This window comes from Sturnira hondurensis, unplaced genomic scaffold (assembly GCF_014824575.4).
Source record: "Sturnira hondurensis isolate 20B ecotype Veracruz unplaced genomic scaffold, ASM1482457v3 Scaffold0008897, whole genome shotgun sequence".
Lineage (NCBI taxonomy): Eukaryota > Metazoa > Chordata > Mammalia > Chiroptera > Phyllostomidae > Sturnira > Sturnira hondurensis.
The window spans coordinates 4,751,345-4,769,452 of record NW_028081528.1 but is presented as its reverse complement, the minus strand read 5'-3'; the positions used below and the strand labels follow the sequence as shown (position 1 = coordinate 4,769,452).

The following is an 18,108-nucleotide window of genomic DNA, read 5'->3' as shown; positions in this document are numbered from 1 at the left end:
ATAAGTGGCCACAGTCAGTCGTTGCAACTGACTGACCTGGGTAAATCCCTCCATTGATCTGCCAATAGCAATCAAGGCTTGACTATAAGAGGAAGGTATACTCAGCCTACACAAAGGACACACCTTAAGTACCCAGCTTGGGCGATAGGGGAGGCTGTGCCACTGGACCTTACAGGACACCCACTAATTAGACTACACTATCAAGACACAGAGTTGAAGCAGCTCTACCTAATACACAGAAACAAACACAGGGAGGCTGTCAAAACGAGGAGGCCAAGAAACATGGCCCAAATGAAAGAACAGATCAGAACTCTAGAAAAAGAGCTAAACAAAGTGGAGATAATTAATCTATCAGATGCAGAGTTTGAAACACTGGTTATAAGGATTCTTAAGGAAGTTAGTGAGGACGTCAAAAGCATAAAAAAGATCCAGTAAGAAATGAAGGATACACTAATTAAAATAAAGAACAACTTGCAGAGAACCAACAGTAGAGTGGATAAAGCTGAGAATCAAATGATGGGAACCTAAGGAAGCAAAAAACAACCAATCAAAACAAGAAAAAAGAAAAAAGAATCCAAAAAAATGAAGATAGTATAAACAGCCTGTGAGACAACTTCAAGAGGTCCAACATTCACATCATAGGGGTGCCAGAATGGGGAGAGAAAGAGCATGAAATTGGAAATCTATTTGAAAAAATAGTGAAAGAAAACTTCCCTAATTTGGTGAAGGATATAGACGCGCAAGTCTATTTCCAGGAAGCACAGAGAGCCCCAGTCAAGATGGATACAAAGAGACCCCCTCCAAGACACATCATTATTAAAATGCCAAAGGTTAAAGATTCAGAGAGAAGCTTGAAAGCAGCAGGAGAAAATACATTAGTTACTTACATGGGAGTTCCCATAAGACTGTCAGCTACTTTTTCAAGTCAAACTTTGCAGGCTAGAAGGAATTGGCAACAAATACTCAAAGCTATGAAAAGCAGGGACCTACAGCCAAGATTGTTCTATCCAGCATAGCTATCATTTAGAATTAAAGGGTAGATAAAGTGCTTCCCAGATAGGAAAAAACTGAAGGGTTCATCATCACCAAACTATTATTACATAAAATGTTAAAAGGACTTGTTTAAGAAAAAGATCCAAAAAACAAACTAAGCAAACAAGAACAGAGACACAATCATTCATTCAAACGAGAACATTTTGATGGTTGCCAGATGGGAGGGGGTTGTGGAGGAAAGGGTGAAGAGGTGAGGGGGTTAATAAGTACAAATAGGTAGTTACAGAATAGCCATGGGAATGTGAAATACAGTATAGGAAATATAGTAGCCAAAGAACTTATATGCATGACCCATGGACATGAGCAATAATGGTGGGATTGTTTGAGGAAGTGAGTGGTTTTGGGTTGAAGGGAGCAAAAAGGGGGAAATCAGGACAGTTGTAATAACATAATGAATAAAATATAATATTTTTTAAAAAGGTTGATTAACTGAAGGGAGAAATCACTCTTAGCTGGATATCAGATTTTTGTGGTAAATTGGAAAACAACCTTGTAAATTAATTGGTCGCTACTGCCACCAAGTGGTAGGAAAACACTACTTTAAAGATTGGAATCTGGAGCCTGTAAGGGGAAAAGACCCCTTTTCCTAATTACATGGTTGGCCCTCATTTATTCCATTTTTCCCATTGTGTCACAGCCATTCAAGCTCTGATCTTCCTCAGGTGGACAGCTGCCTTTGATCTCTGTTGCCACAGTACCAAAATATCCTTCGTTCAAAAGATTAACCTTAAGGCTTATTTTGATCTTTGCCTCAGGAGCTTCCTCTAACACAGAAAGAAAAAGGAAACAAAGGCGCTGAGTTTGGAGGCAATGAATTTGGGGTGTAAAATAACAATTAGAAAATCCAGTGTAGTTCAGCCTCTAGAGTTAGAAAGGCCAGTGTTTGAACATCAGGTCAGTGCTGCATCACCAGTTGTGTGATCAGAAAAGATTGTCTGTTTTCTCCATTGAATATGAGGATTACGTTACATGATGCATGTCCAATGTGTACTCCAGAGCCTGGTCTCCAGCAAGTTCTCAACAAATATTAGCCCATTCTTTTTATTACTATGCCCATTACATTGCATTGTCACTCCCTGAGCCTACATATTATCTTGTCACTGCAGTAAGTATTAATGTAATCCAACCTAACTAGCCCTAGAGAAGTACAAGCTAAGAAAGTAACATCATCACAACAGCAAACTTTGCCACCACGAGAGGGGTGTTCCGTGATTTCTCGAGCTCCAAGGAGAAAACTAAGGAGAAAAGACATAGGAGATGAAGAAACTCTCTAATATCTAAATCTAGACCTGGCAGTGGTTTCTTCCTCCTCAGGTTCAGGGTCAGGCAACCAATTCCACCTTTCGCTCCCCTAACTCACCCTGTGCTCTAAAGAATATGAATTAATTAATTGATTCCTTGGAAAGTTGCCTACAATATAAAATCCATATGTGGATGCCAATTATAATTTTATGTATGGGAGACCATAAAGTGTCATCTACTGTTAATCTTAAATTTAAAAAAAAAGGTAAAGGTAAAAATAGCAAGGCTGTTTCTGCAATGACAGTACACCGTTATCTGGCATTCCATGTATTCAGTAGCTTCAATTAACCAGTATGTCCATACATTGATTTTCAGTACATTGTCTTGACTAATTTATGGTCACGATAATAAATAGCCCAGGACACCGAGGAGCCTAAGATTAAAATGCCTTCTGTTGCATCAGAGATAGATAGCATAGTGCCACATGTCTGTCACTGAACTCCGGTTCTCTGAAAATTAATCATCTTGCTCTGCAGTAAATTACCCTTAACCAGAATGTCAGTACATTTCACGGGATCCTACTCTAGCCCCTTGTCAGAATTACAGCAATTGGTCCTAACACCCCAAAAGATGGTCACCCCCAGACATATCCAAAGGGACCTCACTGATGTTATGACTAAACCCAAGCCAGTTTGCAGACAGGTCTATTCACTAGAGAAACTTTCCTCGTAATGGCTGAACATCTCTCTGTGAAACTCATATGCATTTTTCTTCGTCTAGAACTTAGATCCAAAAATAATAGTCAATATTCTAGACTACCCCCATGCCCCATATAGGGCAAAGAACCACACGTTTGCTTTTAGCTTCATCCATGAATGTATACATCCTATAGCACAAAATGTGCATGTTCTGTATAGTCTGTATCACTTATCCCTCAGCAACCAAATCTCACAGACAGGTGTTTTTACAATGTCAGCATTTTAAGATAAGAAAAATAAAGATCCTTGGGGTATTCCACTTTTTAAAATCTCCGAATAGAAATCATAATGAAAAAGAGGTCACCATTTTTATTAAATTGACTCACAGTTTTTCAGGCAGATATCCAGAAGAGGGATTGCTGGGTCATATGGTAGCTTGATTTGTAGTTTTTTTAAGGAAATACCATACTGTTTTCCATAGTGGCTGCACCAGTTTACATTCTCACCAGCAGTGTATGAGGGTTCCTTTTCCTCCACAAGCTCTCCAACACTTGTTATTACCTGTCTTGTTGCTAAAGGAGGCCAAGTACATGGTGATGGAAGATGGTTGGACTTTGAGTGGTGGGTACACAATGCAATATACAGATCATGTATCATAGAAATGTTCACGTGATGCCCTGGCTGGTGTAGCTCAGTGGATTGAGCACGGGCCTGCGAACCACACAATCGTGGTTCGATTCCCAGTCAGGGCACATGGCTGGGTTGCAGGCCAGTTCCCAGGAGGGGACACACGAGAGGCAACCATACATTGATGTTTCTCTCCTTCTCTCCTTCCCTTCCCCTCTGAAGATAAAGAAATAAAATCTAAAAAAAGAGAGAGAAGAAATGTTCACATGAAACATTGAACAATGTTTCAAGTGAACACTCCAATGTTCACTATATGACCCTATTTATTCACTAATGTTGCCATAGTAAATTTAATTAAATAATCAACTCACAGAATACTCCAAAGGATGATTTCAATTGGAAGCAGATGAACATCAAAATAGCCTCTGGCCCTTTGTCTCCTAAGGGTTGACCTCCTCTTGGAATCAGCAGCACTGGAGTCGTGAGGACGGAGCAGGGCCTGCGCTCATCCACTCTAGATGAGCCTTACACTCACAAGGGAACCAGGGCCGCGCACCCGACAAGGTCTTTGTTAATTTTGCTGTCATACCTTTTGCTTTCTTACCAAGTTGTTTTTATAATACCAGCTTATTTTAGTTGTGTTGAGGGGATAAGTAGAAAGGGGTTTATTTAACGTTAGGTTATATGCAAAATGGGGATAGAGATACAGTCGGGAAGCTGAGGCTGAATATGATAGTGACTGGGAGGAATGCAAGAAAAAAATTTCAAGGGGAGGGTTAAAACTGTGGTGGGGTGTATGGGTATAGCTGCTTTTCCCTCCACCAAGGTTTCTTTTTTTCCCTGGAAATTTTATTTATTTATTTGTTTGTTTATTCTTGTTCAGTTACAGTTGTCCCCATTCCCTCCCCATTATGCCCCCCTCCGCCCTAACCACTCCACCTCCCATATTGAGTCCTTACCCCTCTATTGGCTTTGTCCCTAAGTCCTTTATACATGTTCCTTGATGACCCTTCCCTTTCTTTCCCCACTATTGCCCTCCCACCTCTCCTCTGGCTACTTCTCTCAAAGCTTTTTCATTGGGAACACTTGATGACTTCTCTGTTAAAAAATGCTTTTGCCAAGATGTTTCTGATACACTTAGAGCTGCGATGAAACAGGCTGGAGTGCACAGCAAGCAATAATGTGAGAACTCCAATCTTCCATTCTCATTGAACTTATTCTACTCACATGCTGTGTGATACTTTGGCATCTGAATTCCTATATCCACAAAATGGAAATATTAAAGAGTATGGGCTTTTTTCCCCAGCCTTGCCAGAAATACTGAGAGGGAGAATCCAAACAACAAGTGTTACAAACTTTTGAAAAAGTTAACAGTGGAAAATTGAGAATTGATTGTAACAATACTTGAGAAAGTATTTCTGTTTGGGGCCACTGAATATAAATCAAAAAAGGGGCTGGATGATGAAGGTGGAGGCCTGTCTGCTAAGGCATCTGTAACCTTCCTTCCAGGAGGGCAAATAATCTTTGCACTGAAGCATATTGACGGAGAGTGCAGCATTTAATACTTTCTTCAAAGATTGTATCTGGAATGCTTTTATGCTCCAAAATTCTCTTTTGCCACATCATTGTATTTCTCCTGCAATTTTTGTGGGGTTTTCAGGCACACCTTAACTCCAGGAAATGGAAAATCTGTCAGACTTAATCTTTTTTTCTCCTTTAAGAGCCAGAACCTATTGTCTGGCTCTTTTGAGTGTGTAGGTTATTTTTTATTCACTGTAATGTTATCATATAATACTAAAAAGTTGGGTATGTGTCTATACAGCTACACTGGCATAATAAAGGTGCTGAGTAATGAAGAAATGAATGGGTAGAAGCCTGGAAGAAGGGTTCTGATTGTTTTATGACGGTCTTCTTTATCCAGAGGAAGCTGAAATCCATCACACTAATAACAAAAATCAATGAGGCTCAGAAACCACTATTCAGAGCTATTCTGAAACAATTCAGAAACTCAGCATCTTCCCTGGATCATTTATTAGGTTAAGTTCATAAATCTTCTGCACCATTATTGTACTTTAATTGCAATAATACCTTCCAAAACTTAGTCCTCAAATACCTCACTCTCCAGATTCCTTTCCTAGAATCTGCTCGTTTGAACAGCCTGATTCATGTCTTGTAAGATAATTTTAAGACAATCAGAAATTTATAATCGGTTTGCCTTTTATAATGTGTCCAATAGCCCTTTTTGAGAATTGACTTACGTCTGTCTATGCACCTCATCAAGGTTCTAGGACTTGCCAGGATTCTAACCGAACCAGGTAGTGAAAGATGCAATGCATGTTTGCCCTTGTTCAAAACCAGTTTGGACTGACTGAACTAAATAGCTTTGTGGAGAGAAGGGACACCTTTCCCTTAGGGAATTTCAGGTGTGTTTTAAATTACACTCTGCCACCCATTGGTTACCCATGCAGTTTGGAAACACCTTATTCTGGTTGACTCTTTCCAACCTCTTGGTTTTCACAGTCCTTTTATGTTTACTGACAGGTTCTGAGATAAATATGTATTAAAAAAGAAAACTATAATTTTCTACCTGATCCAAACTTTTTATTGTAAGACCTATTGCAAATAGTGAAAGCCTGGCTACACAATATAAACTACAATGCTGACTCACAGAGTGAAAGTAAAAATTTTCTCTGTTTATTTTGCAAGATCCTCTAAATCAACTGGTGTAGGCTTTCTTTCTTACAAGACAGAGGCAGATAGAGAAAAGGAGGGAGAGAGAATTTGGGGCAAGATATTAGAAGGAGATGAACCATTTTTTGTTCACCCCACTTAGAGAAGCAATTCTCTTGATCCTTGGAGGCTCTGTATGGAACACTGATGGCCCCCATCTTTGCTTAAACCTTGGTGTTCTGATCCCTGAACATGATCCACCATCATGGAAAACAGGGGAAAAAAAGCTTAAAGGGTCTTAAAACCCAAATATACCACTAGTTCTTCAATGGGAAAAATTGAACCTGTCAAAGAGAAACCATTAAAATTGGCCGTGCAAAGGCCTAAAATGTCCACCATAGGGTCCAGAGAAATTAACACTAACTTCCTCCCTTCCTGTGGCTGATGGAAATAAGTATGAACAAAACACTCTTACCATGTTTTGCCACGTATGATGAGCACTTTATTTGCCTGAATTTTTTGTTTTTAGAGAGAGGGGACAGGGAGGAGAAAGCATGGGAGAGAAAGATCAATGTGTGGTTGCCTCTCATGTGTCCCCTCCTGGGGACCTGGCCTGCAGCCCAGGCATGTGCCCTGACTGGGAATCAAACCGGTGACCCTTCGTTTCACAGGCCTGTGCTCAATCCACTGAGCTACACCAGCCAAGGCTATTTGCCTGAATTTTTGAGGGAAAAATAAGGATGTGCATTATACATGGGTAATACTAATTCCATATCTATATAAATGTTTTAATGCTTTTATTTATGCGTATGCATTAAGAGTATAACTCTAGAAAGCAACATTGATATCTGTACACAAAATAATATCCTGAATATGATCATTGGTTTTGTTTCTAAATATAAATAAATAAATAACTGAATTAAAAAAATAAAATGAAAGATATTTTTCCTTAATGTTTGGACCAAAACCGTGAATGCACATTATATTCAGGAGTACAGTATACATGGCAAAATATGGTACTTCTCCTAGAATGCTTCTGTTAACCAGTTGAGTACCTGGGGATGGAGAAATATGAGAGTTTAAACCCTTCAGGAAAGAGATGAAGCTAGTTTCCACATATAAGCCTAGTGTTCAGGGTCTGATTTTAGATGTCCTTTGCTGCTCCCTTCAGGGCTACTGCTCCCATGGTGTTTCCCACCTCTGGCCAGCTATGGTAGGGACAACTCATTCAGCCAAACTATTGGATAGAAAATTAAATCAGTCCTCTGATTCTACATCTAAGCATCTCAAACTATAAGGAGCCTGACAGTTACCTTGGAATTTATCCAAGATTCAGATTCTTGGATCCCACTCCATCAAAATTTGATTCAATAGAAGCTCAAGACTACACTTAATAAGAAGTGTCCCCATGTCATCCTGATAAAATGGTTTATGAATGAAATCCTTCAAGAAAGTCTTGTCAGTGCTTTGAAACTCAGGTCATTGGGGCTAAAAGGAGTTCAATCATCAAGACACCCAAACATGTGTCCTCAAAGACTGTCCTCAGAGAAAAAGAAAAGGGGGGGGTGTAGATGAGCAACCTTTATATGCTTCCTGAAGCCAAGCGTGTTGAGAGAAACCTTGTAACTTGAAACTGGGTCCATGCATATTCGGATGGAGTTGGTACATGAAACATAACATCCTCATTTGAGGAAAGATTGCTTTATTTACAATCATACAAAGGTTTAAAGTACATAAAGTCAGAAATACCATAATTGTGACTGGAAATATTATAATTACAATATAAATAATATAATACTTATGTTATATTCTAATTATACTATACATAATATAATATGATATAATATATGTATATTACATTACATTATAATATAACATAAGTATTATTATATTATAATAAGCCCTGAGGTTTGATGGAGTTGTTTGTAGGGACCCTGTGGACCCTGCCATAGCACAAAGGACCACACCACGATAGAAAACGCCTGCCTTTGGTGGTGGCCCTTCCAGGCCAGGCCATGGCTCATACTGAGGAAATGAGGTCCTCCCCTCCTTTAGTGTCTCTGTGCAGACAGGTTGCATCTGCCAGCTATAGTACCCGATGGCTTGAGAAAAAGTTACAGAGCAATTCTAAAACATGTATTCTGATATTTTAATGTCCTGAAGCTTTTTGTGTGTGTGTGTGTGATATCCTTAGATAGTCTTACATTTGATCTTTACCCTGACTGAAGGAAAGTATCTGGATTTCTTTCAAGATCAACTTTCTGAGTGGGAGTGGGGTAGTGTGGGCATCAAGGCGAAAGGGTGATTGAAGGGGAAACTGTGCTATAGTAACCAAGGGCAGTTTACTGCAGAGCAGACCAGCCGTCTATTCAGGTAACGGCGTTCACAGGAGCGTGCTGAGACCCTGTCCAACTTCTAGTTTCACCAAAGTGGAAAAGGTTATTTTATGTCTATTCTGAAGCCAAGCCTGGTGTTCTCAGAGAAAATGAATCAGCAGCTGGGAAATATACTCATAGACTACTTTCCCAAGTCATTTCTGTTTCACGTCATTGAGAACCCAAGCTAACATAACATTATGTATCAATGACATCTCCATAAAGATGTTCAATAACGTATTTTAAAAGGTCACAACCTTTCTAGTTTGGAAAGTACCTTCTCACCTTTAAAAAGAATGTGGCAGTTATGGTCAGTGCCAAGCGAACTCCTTTTTCAGTGATTTTGGTGCAGAAAGGTCTACTGCTGACCTATAAAGAGCATCTGTGGTTTCAGAAGGAAATTTTGAAACCCACAAAGCTATGATTGTGACACTTAAAAGGTCAATATCATTCAAATTATTTCAAAATGCCACCATTGAGAAGAGAATTAACCTAATCTGATCAACCATTGAGTATTTCAGAAAAACAAAAAAAGAAGTTAATTGAATTTTATTCCATGAGAAGACTAATTGCACTCAGTTATGTGTCTTGAAATTGGCTAAATTTGATTAATTTCTACCCCTTCTCATGCTTACTGTAACTACATTCATCTGTCCATCTACCAATTCATTCATTCAGTTTGAAATTTCATTATAATATCTAGAAATTTGATTTCAACAGCACAGCTTTGTCTGAGAAGCTATAGCAAAGTTAGATATAAAAATCAATGATTTCTTACCATGACTGTACCAGTAATTGCAAATAAATAATACATACAATTCCTTTTCTTGTATAATATGAGGTTCAAAACTGTGTCTCTGCCCCATAATTTCTTTTATTCATTGACTTGCTCATCATAGAGCAAACTTTCCTTTTGCAATCCGTCTTTTCCTACGAGGTGCAGAGACTCAAAATGCTTTTCACAATAAGAGCTTTATTTCAGCTACTACCATGAATGTGTAGAACTACCGAATCTTTTCTAAATAAAGATGAAAATCTGTTGGTCATTGAAGATGAAGCTACATCTACTTATGTAGCAGTTTATTTTTTCTTCAAGTTAACTGAGGATAAGCCGCATTCAGCGTTCAATCTCAATTCTCCAAGATAGGTTCCATTTATTTCAGAAGGCCTGAACTCAGTTCTTGTCAACCACTCCACGGCACTTACGAATTTATGCCTGAAAGTTCTGATCCTAGCAGGTTCCAAATTCAATTCAATTAAACACAAAAACCCAGCCTTGTGCAAAGGTGAATGAGATGATGGTCTTACATAATTATGTTGAAGAAACACTAATCAGAGCCCCTAGACTCCAAAATGTGGCCTGCCATCCTCCTTTCCAAACACATGTTCTAAAACCATAGATTGGGGAGTTTTTATTAGTACTTTCTTTTTCATACCCATGAGGAGCACGTAACTTTGAGCCATTCACCAACCTATGCAGTTTCAGAATGGTTCAGGAAGATGGCAGCCCCTATTTCAGAGTCCAGGAGTTCTGCTAGTGTTTCTTCCATCTCAACACTCAGGCCCCAATCTTGCCTGCCTATGCACAAGGCTGGGAGTGATTCACCAGTGAGGATGAATCTGGATGGACGATCACTGCCTAATACCTTCCAGCACTTCTTCAACCCAGGTAATCACAACTGTTTGTTTCTTACATGTTTTTCTATTTGAGCCTTATAACAGCTCTATACTTTAAACGAGATATAAGTAATGTGCTATACAAGTATCCTTATGGGTTAATGGGGAACTATGTCTTATCACTTCCTTGCAGTAGGACAAGGTGTTTGGGTCACTTTACAGGGCAGAATGTGAAATTAATTCTCTGGTTGTTAAGCCAGTTGTAACTGTTCATCTTCGTGTCTTCTCTCCTCTGAAATAGAGGTAGCTCATTGCCAGTGTGTGGTATATATATGCAAATAAAATAAAGCAAATTAGTACAAAATATACAGCACTTTATTCTACCTCATTCACACATACACTGGTTTACCTTATACAGGGTCCAGCAGGAGAAACACCCACTTGAGTGTCGTTGGCAGGGTACCTGAATGTCTCACAAGAGATGGACAGCAATTTGAACATTTCACTTAAAATGTCATATGGTGTGCTTGAGCGTGATATTGTTATGTTACAGAATTACATACTTATGATTTTGTAATGAAACATTTTGTAATAAAAGGGGCATTGTGTCAGGATATATATATATATATATATATATATATATATATATATATATATGATCTGTTAGCAATGATGAAGGAAAGGCACTGGGTGGAATAAGTTAAAAGATGATGAAATGATGTTTATTTCTAAGATCCTTTGGAGATCGAACAGTTCTGACACTTTGACCTCATGTCATAAACAAGGACTTTGTTTCCCCCTTGAAGAGCACTTTCACAGCTCCATGGTTGTTCATCTCTAACCGAGAGCGATTAAGGGGAACCTGGGTGCCTCAGCCGGGAGCCCGAGCGAGCAGGCCTGCTGAGAAAGCACTGGGGAACACCCTGCGTGCCGCTCTGGACATCAGGAACACACTAAAGATTTTAAAATAGTGGAGAGATTTAACCATAGTGATGCCTACCCCAGCTTGGAGATTCCAGTTTTTAATTGGCCAACATATCAGGAATGTTAAAAGCTAATACACAGCCAAGAATCACTGTCATCTAGCAGGCTTTCCAATTTGATGAACTTTCCTTGTTTTGCACAGATAATTTGTACTGGCATCGCTGGAGACACAGGATCCCAAATGGAAGGAAGCCCATGGCAGAGAGGATGACCTCATGAGTCTAGTCAGGGTATCATGTAGGAAAAGCACCATCTTACCAGCTCAGCATCAGCAAACACAGGAATTGCTCAGCACACTGGCATTTTGTGTGCTGCACTACAAAGTAGCTCTTTAAGAGAGTCAGTTGTCATTCTTAACTGGTGATCAAACTGGACTAAAATTATTCAAGAACTGGTGGTAGTGAAGCAAACCATCAGACTGGATCCAGACACACAGAAAATGCACTCTTGAACCAGAGATAGATTTCTTCTGTTTCAGTTTGTCAACATTTATTATCAGTATGTTTTCCTGGTAATTTTTTCTATACCTTTTAAAGAAACTGACTAAGTCTGATGAAATTGTACAAATCTTAGAAGGTTATCAAAGTATTAAGTTCAATTTGTGATTCAGCTCATTATCATGAGGGGGAAAGTGCCATTTCTATTTATTAAAGAGTGTATCTCTGTAATAGTGAATTTCCAAAATTATTTAATTTGAGGTGAATAGATGTTATGTGGGAAAAAATTTCAATAAGCTGTCTTAAAACAAGATGGTCCTGTGGTCTATGATAAGGCCAACCACCCAGCACCTGACTGTTCTCCCAGCCGATAGAACTGCCGGTGTTATCTGTTTCCATTGCTACCATGGTTCCAAACTTTTCCATTACAGAGTTTAAACCTGGAAAATCTACAATATCCTACTTTACTCTTTCCCTAAAATAAAGTTCCTTGGGCAGAAAGAAATATTAATGGAGAACTAATTAACTAGCATGTAAGTCAGTGCTGAGAGAGAGAAAGAGAGAGGCAGAGCGAGAGTGAGAGAGAGAGCGAGAGAGAGAAACAGTGAGATAGCAAGAAACAAAAAGGCAGAGAGAGGAGAAAACCAATAAGGAAAGAAGAGGTTTTCATTTATTTGGGGGGAAGTTCTAACAAGTTCCTTTTCCTCCTTACACAGCAGTGAACCTGTGCCTTTCTCTATTTTTCCTATTAAGAAAATTGAATGAGTTCACATTTAGTCAGATTGTTTATATTATTATAAGTGTATCAGTTTACTTTATAGCTTCATTTATTTCTTTTCACTTTTTTAACTTTCCTGACATCTGTTGGTTCAAACTTTAGTGTCATTTTATTGTTTTTCTTTTCAAAAAATGTTTGTCATCTATATTTTTATTAAATTAATTGGGGTGACATTGTTTAGTAAAATTATATAGGTTTCAGGTATACGATCCCACAATACAGCATCTGTACACTATATTTTGCATTTGCCATCCCAACTCAAGTCTCCTTCCATCACCATTTTCCCCCCTTTACCCTCCTCTACCTTTCCCACCCTCCCTCCCTCTGCTAATCACCATATTTTTCTTTGTGTCTGTGAGTTTTAATAACTCTACTTTCCTCATCCAGCCCTCAACCTTCTGACAGCTCTTCTCTGTGTCCATGAGTCTGTTTCCACTTTGTTAATTTATTTTGTTCATTAGATTCCACATATGAGTGAAATCACATGGTACTTGTCATTCTCTGACTGGCTTATTTCATTTAGCATAATATTCTCCAGGTTCACCCATGCTGTTGCAAAAGGTAAGAGTTCCTTCTCTTTTATGGCTGAATAGTGTTCCATTGTGTAAATGTACCACAGCTTTTTTATCCACTCATCTACTGATGGGCAAATGAACAAATGAGAAGTTCTACTTTAAATGAACAAATTTAAAGGTCTACTTTTCCATTGACATTAGAATAGGTTAAGTCTTCTTTTATACTGTTAATAATACAAGAATCTTGGGACAGTTTACTTATACCTTCTTTACCACCAACCCACCATCTCTTATGCTAAAATCACCTGGGATATTAATTCTAAACATTAACTCTAAGATATTAACTTTTCCAGTCAACATTTTTTCAATTTAAAAGGTTTACTGTTTTGTTTTATTTTGTGTTTTTATTCTACCTTCCTTTCCTATCTCATGTCTCTCCCTATTCATGTTTTGGAAGAATAGCTTCTAGTAGCTCCTTTAGGAATAACATTTTGAAGCCTGTATTAGATTCCTATTGCACCTGGAAAAATTGCCACAATCTTGGTGGCTTAAAACAACAGAAATTTATTCTCTCTCACTTCTGGAGGCCACAGTCCAATATGGGTCTTCAGGGCTACATTCCTCCTGGAGTATCCAGGGGCGAATCCTGTTTCCTTGTCCTCCCCACTTTTCTAAGGCTGCCTACGTCTGCTGCCTTGTGCCCTACTTATCCATCTTCTAAGCCAGCAGTATTGCTTTTTCGAGTCCCTTTCTCTCTCTATCTCTTGGTATTTTCATATAGCTTTCTTTTTCTTTTGACCTTCTTGTCTTCCTCTTAAAGGACCCTTGTGATTACATATAAAGACAGCCTGGATAATCCATGATAATCTCCTCATGTGAAGATTATAATTTAGTTACATCTATAATTTTTTTCCACAGAAGGTAACAGTCATGGATTCTGGGGACTGGGACATAATCTTTGGAGAGCCACAATCCAGCCTTGCAGAGTGCTTTTGACCAAATGAGTATGTGTCTCTTGTAATCTCTTCTCTGAGGATTGGGCTGATGTATAGCTCAAAGTCCAAAGTCCTTTTTATAAGAACCTGGTAGTATCTTATCTTAGTATCATCTTTAGCTATTAGTGTGAAGGTGGAGTCATTCTAGTGAGGAGCTGACTTTACTGTTACAATGATTGTCTTCGGAATACTGTAGTTGATGAATTCCATCCATGGTGATTGCATGTGGTTGCCTTAACATTACTCAGCATCCATGCCTCAAACTCAGCTTTTCCTTGTTCTCACCCCGCTTCCTGCAGTGGAGGTCTTTCGCTCTCTTGCATCTCCCTTAGAGAAGACTGCTGTTGCTCCTTACTCCTACATGTTAGGCGTATGGCGATGTACAGGCGGGAGTGGAGATGAAGATTTTTTGTTGTTCTGCTCCAGTCTTGGTTTGGGAAGGCCCTGTGATCTGGCCTCAGGGGCAGAACTTTCTCAGTGCCCTGTACCCCATTCCCTGAGACAGCCAAACTTGGCCTGGCATCTGTGGTTGGTTTTCTGTACAAGGTGCCTGCCTCCCCTCGTGGTTATTGACTCTCCTTTAGAAGAGGCATAGGATGTTAGGCCAGAGATGAATTTTTGCCCCTTCCCTTATATAAAGAATATTTTCTTCTACTTTTTCTCCATTTCCTTTAGTGATACATATTTGCATATGTCCTGGAAATGCAGGTTTTGCTACCCCTCTGTAAAGGACTTAGAGCATTTGATTTGTAAGAAAGAAGACCTAAGGGAGGAGCTGAGCTTTGCATCACCACCGCCCCCGCCACACATGTGTATGACAACCAGCATCCTCTCCTCCCATCTCTGCAACCCGTGACAGTCTGTGTTTCCAGACTTTTTTGTAGGAGCATCTTCCTCTTTGAGTTGCGGTTACTCATGGCCTTGGAACCTTCACTCTCTGATTGGCTGCAGAAAAGTTGTCAGTCTAGAAAAGCTGTAGTTTATCTGGTTTTGCCTACTGGTAAAGTGGAAAGAACATCTTTGGACTTTCTACATCATAAGCAGAAGCCTCCATGGACCTTTTATTTAGAAAATCCACTCAAAATGTAGAATACCATCTCCATAAGAGCTCCATTTCATCCTACAGTGAGTTGGCTACCTTAGTTATCTACCGAATTTACTCTAGGTTGGAATGAAATGAATTTTACTTGGAGGACTAACTAGTTTTATTACATTGTTGCACTTAATTCCCTATTTTTAGATCACTTAGTATACTCAATTTCATAAAGATAAACAAATACCATTCTATGTGTTTAAGCAGCCCATCTTTTCAGGAATAAAATGGTATATTCTCTTGTAAAATTGTGTGTGTGTGTGTATGTATATATATAATATATGTATCTTCAGCCATCAGTTTTACTCCTTTTAACTAAATTGTTTTTCACATGTTTTGTCATTTCCATAATGTGGTGAGTGCTTGGCACCATGGATAAAACTATGTTCAGCAACAAAAAAGTGTCTTGAAATATTATAACAAATTCCCTACATAATAAGGTAGACTTAATTTTAGACTGCAATACCACTGAGTAATTCCATAATTATTTTTCCTATATCAAAAATTAATGATGGCAAAGGCAAAGGAGAGCAATTACGGATGACCAGGTGTCCACTGAACTGCTCTGGTTGGATTTGCCAGTATAACACACCACGCTAGCCCTGAAAAACTTGTGAAAAGTGTTTCTATTCACTTACTAGAATTAACTTAGACACTTAGTACAACTTTATGTTATTATCTGATTTGTGACCTTGATGTGTGACCGTGAAGAAGCTAATAACCCTGTCTGGACCTCTCGTTCCCCCTGGTCACTGTAAGGGCTAGATTAATCATTTGCTAAGATCCCTTGCAGTGCTATGACTTGAATAAAGATAGCCAGTGAAATAAAATATCCCTTGCTGCTTTTTGTGCTTGTTTTAACTTTCCAATAAACTGTGATGGCTGAACTTCAGCCAAGATCCATTAAAACCTCCTCAGAAATGCCATGATTTTAGATACTTCTGATTATATGGGTCTAATTTTCCTCAGGTTACACGTTTCCTCTAAGGAATGTGGATTTTGGGTAGGCTAACAAAAGTAACTGTGGGGAAGTACTCACACTCCAGGCCTGACTGAGAGCGAAAAAATATTGTTTGATGTCCCTCCTCCTCTGCATCCCTCCTCCCAAGCCCTGAACTTCCTTTTCTTAGTGGAACAATAGATAGAAGTGATTATATTGCTAGCTAGATGCTCCGACAAAGGGGTTTGGCGGAGAACTCTACTTACCTCTCCTGAGATCCCCTCGGGCTTGGCTGTGAATAAATAATGGCAATGTTTATAGATTTCAAAAGAGATCCAAGGAACTGCTTTCAAATTATTTCAAGAATGAGTTCCAGGTGAATGGACTTTCAGGGTGAATAATAGTTCAGTTAGGGGAGCAAAGGGAAGAACACGCTGATGCTTTGATCTGAATCTTGGAAATGCTGAGGGGTACAGACGGGTCCAATCTGGAATGGCTTGAGCCCAGCCCAGAAAGATGAGAGATGGGATCAGTAAGAAAGACTCCATATGAGACACAATCATCTACACTGTAGACACAGGGGACACTGAGAAGGGGTCACTTGTAAATAGCTTTTAAGTCTTCCAAAAATGATGCAAGTATTTGAGTTTTATCGAGTTCTGAGTTCTATCTTCCCATGGCGTTATGGTATTAAAATGACTTTGTTAACCTTTTGTTCAGTGCTTTCTGAATATAATCCCAACTTATTTTTTGCCTTTGTGAGTTATATTTTTGACTATCAAAATTATAATTTTATGTATTAATATTTACAAGTATTTTCCTTTTTGTGTGACTTTGCTAGTATGTTTAGAAAATTCTTTTCCACTCTTCTAAATTATATAAATATTTAACTTTATTATCTTTCTACATTTCTATTTTTATATATTTATTTTAATGTATTTTCTTGATTATGCTATTACAGCTGTCCCATTTTTTCTCTCCTTTATTTCTCTCCACCCTGTATCCACCCTTCCATGGTCATTCCCCCACCTTAGTTCATGTCCATGGTTGTACATGTAAGTTCTTTGGCTTCTTCAGTTCCCTTACTATTCTTGACCTCCCCCTGTCTATTTTGTACCTACCATTTATGCTTCTTATTCCCTGCAGCTTTTCTCCCATTCTCTCCACTCCCTGTCCCTGCTTATAAGGGTCCATGTGATCTTTATTTCTGTGAATCTGTTCCTGTTCTAGTTGTTTGCTTTTGTTTTTTCAGGTTCAGTTGTTGATAGTTGTAAGTTTGTTGTCATTTTACTGTTTGTATTTTTGATCATCATCTTTTTCTTAGATAAGTTTCTTTAATATTTTATATAATAAGAGCCGGGTGATGATGAACTCCTTTAACTTGACCTTATCTGGGAAGCACTTTGTCTGCCCTTCCATTCTAAATAATAGCTTTGCTGAGTAGACTAATCTTGGATGTAGGTTCTTGCCTTTTATGACTTGGAATACTTTTTTTCCAGCCCCTTTTCCCCGCAAGATTTCTTTTGGTAAATCAACTGATAGTCTTATGGGAACTCCTTTGTAGGTAACTCTCTCCTTTTCTCCTGCTGCTTTTAAGATTCTCTACTTATCCTTGGTCTTGGGAAATGTAATTATGATGTGCTTTAGTGTGTGCTTCTTTGGGTCCAACTTTTTGGGGACTCTCTGAGCTTCCTTGACTTCCTGGAAGTCTATTTCCTTTGCCAGATTGAGGAAGTTCTCCTTCATTACTTTTTCAAATAAATTTTCAATTTCTTCCTGCTGTTCTTCTCCTTCTGGCACTCCTATGATTCAGATGTTAGAACATTTAAAATTGTCCTGGAGGTTCCCAAGCCTCTCCTCATTTTTTTGAATTCTTGTTTCTTCATTCTGTTCTGGTTGAATGTTTATTTCTTCCTTTTGCTCAAAACCATTGATTTGAGTCCTGTTTTTTTTTCCCCTTCACTGTTGGTTCCCTGTACACTTCCCTCTACTTCACTTTTCATAGCCTTCACTTTTTCCTCCATTTTGTGACCATACTGAACCATTTCTGTGAACATCCTGATTATCAGTGTTTTGAACTGTGC

General features: G+C 38.8%; 1 protein-coding gene across 5 annotated transcripts in view; it reads left to right on the top strand.

Moving 5' to 3' along the window:
• TMEM196 (transmembrane protein 196) overlaps positions 1 to 18,108 on the top strand; it is a 51,981-nt gene that overhangs the window by 24,189 nt on the left and 9,684 nt on the right. Inside the window, exon 1 of one of the 5 annotated variants that reach the window (XM_037056295.1) lies at positions 16,534 to 16,658. The exons of the other annotated variants lie outside the window; for them this stretch is intronic. The gene's annotated coding sequence lies outside the window, so the exon portion shown is untranslated. Of the gene's footprint in view, positions 1 to 16,533; positions 16,659 to 18,108 lie in introns of those variants that run through there. 5 annotated transcript variants of the gene reach the window in all.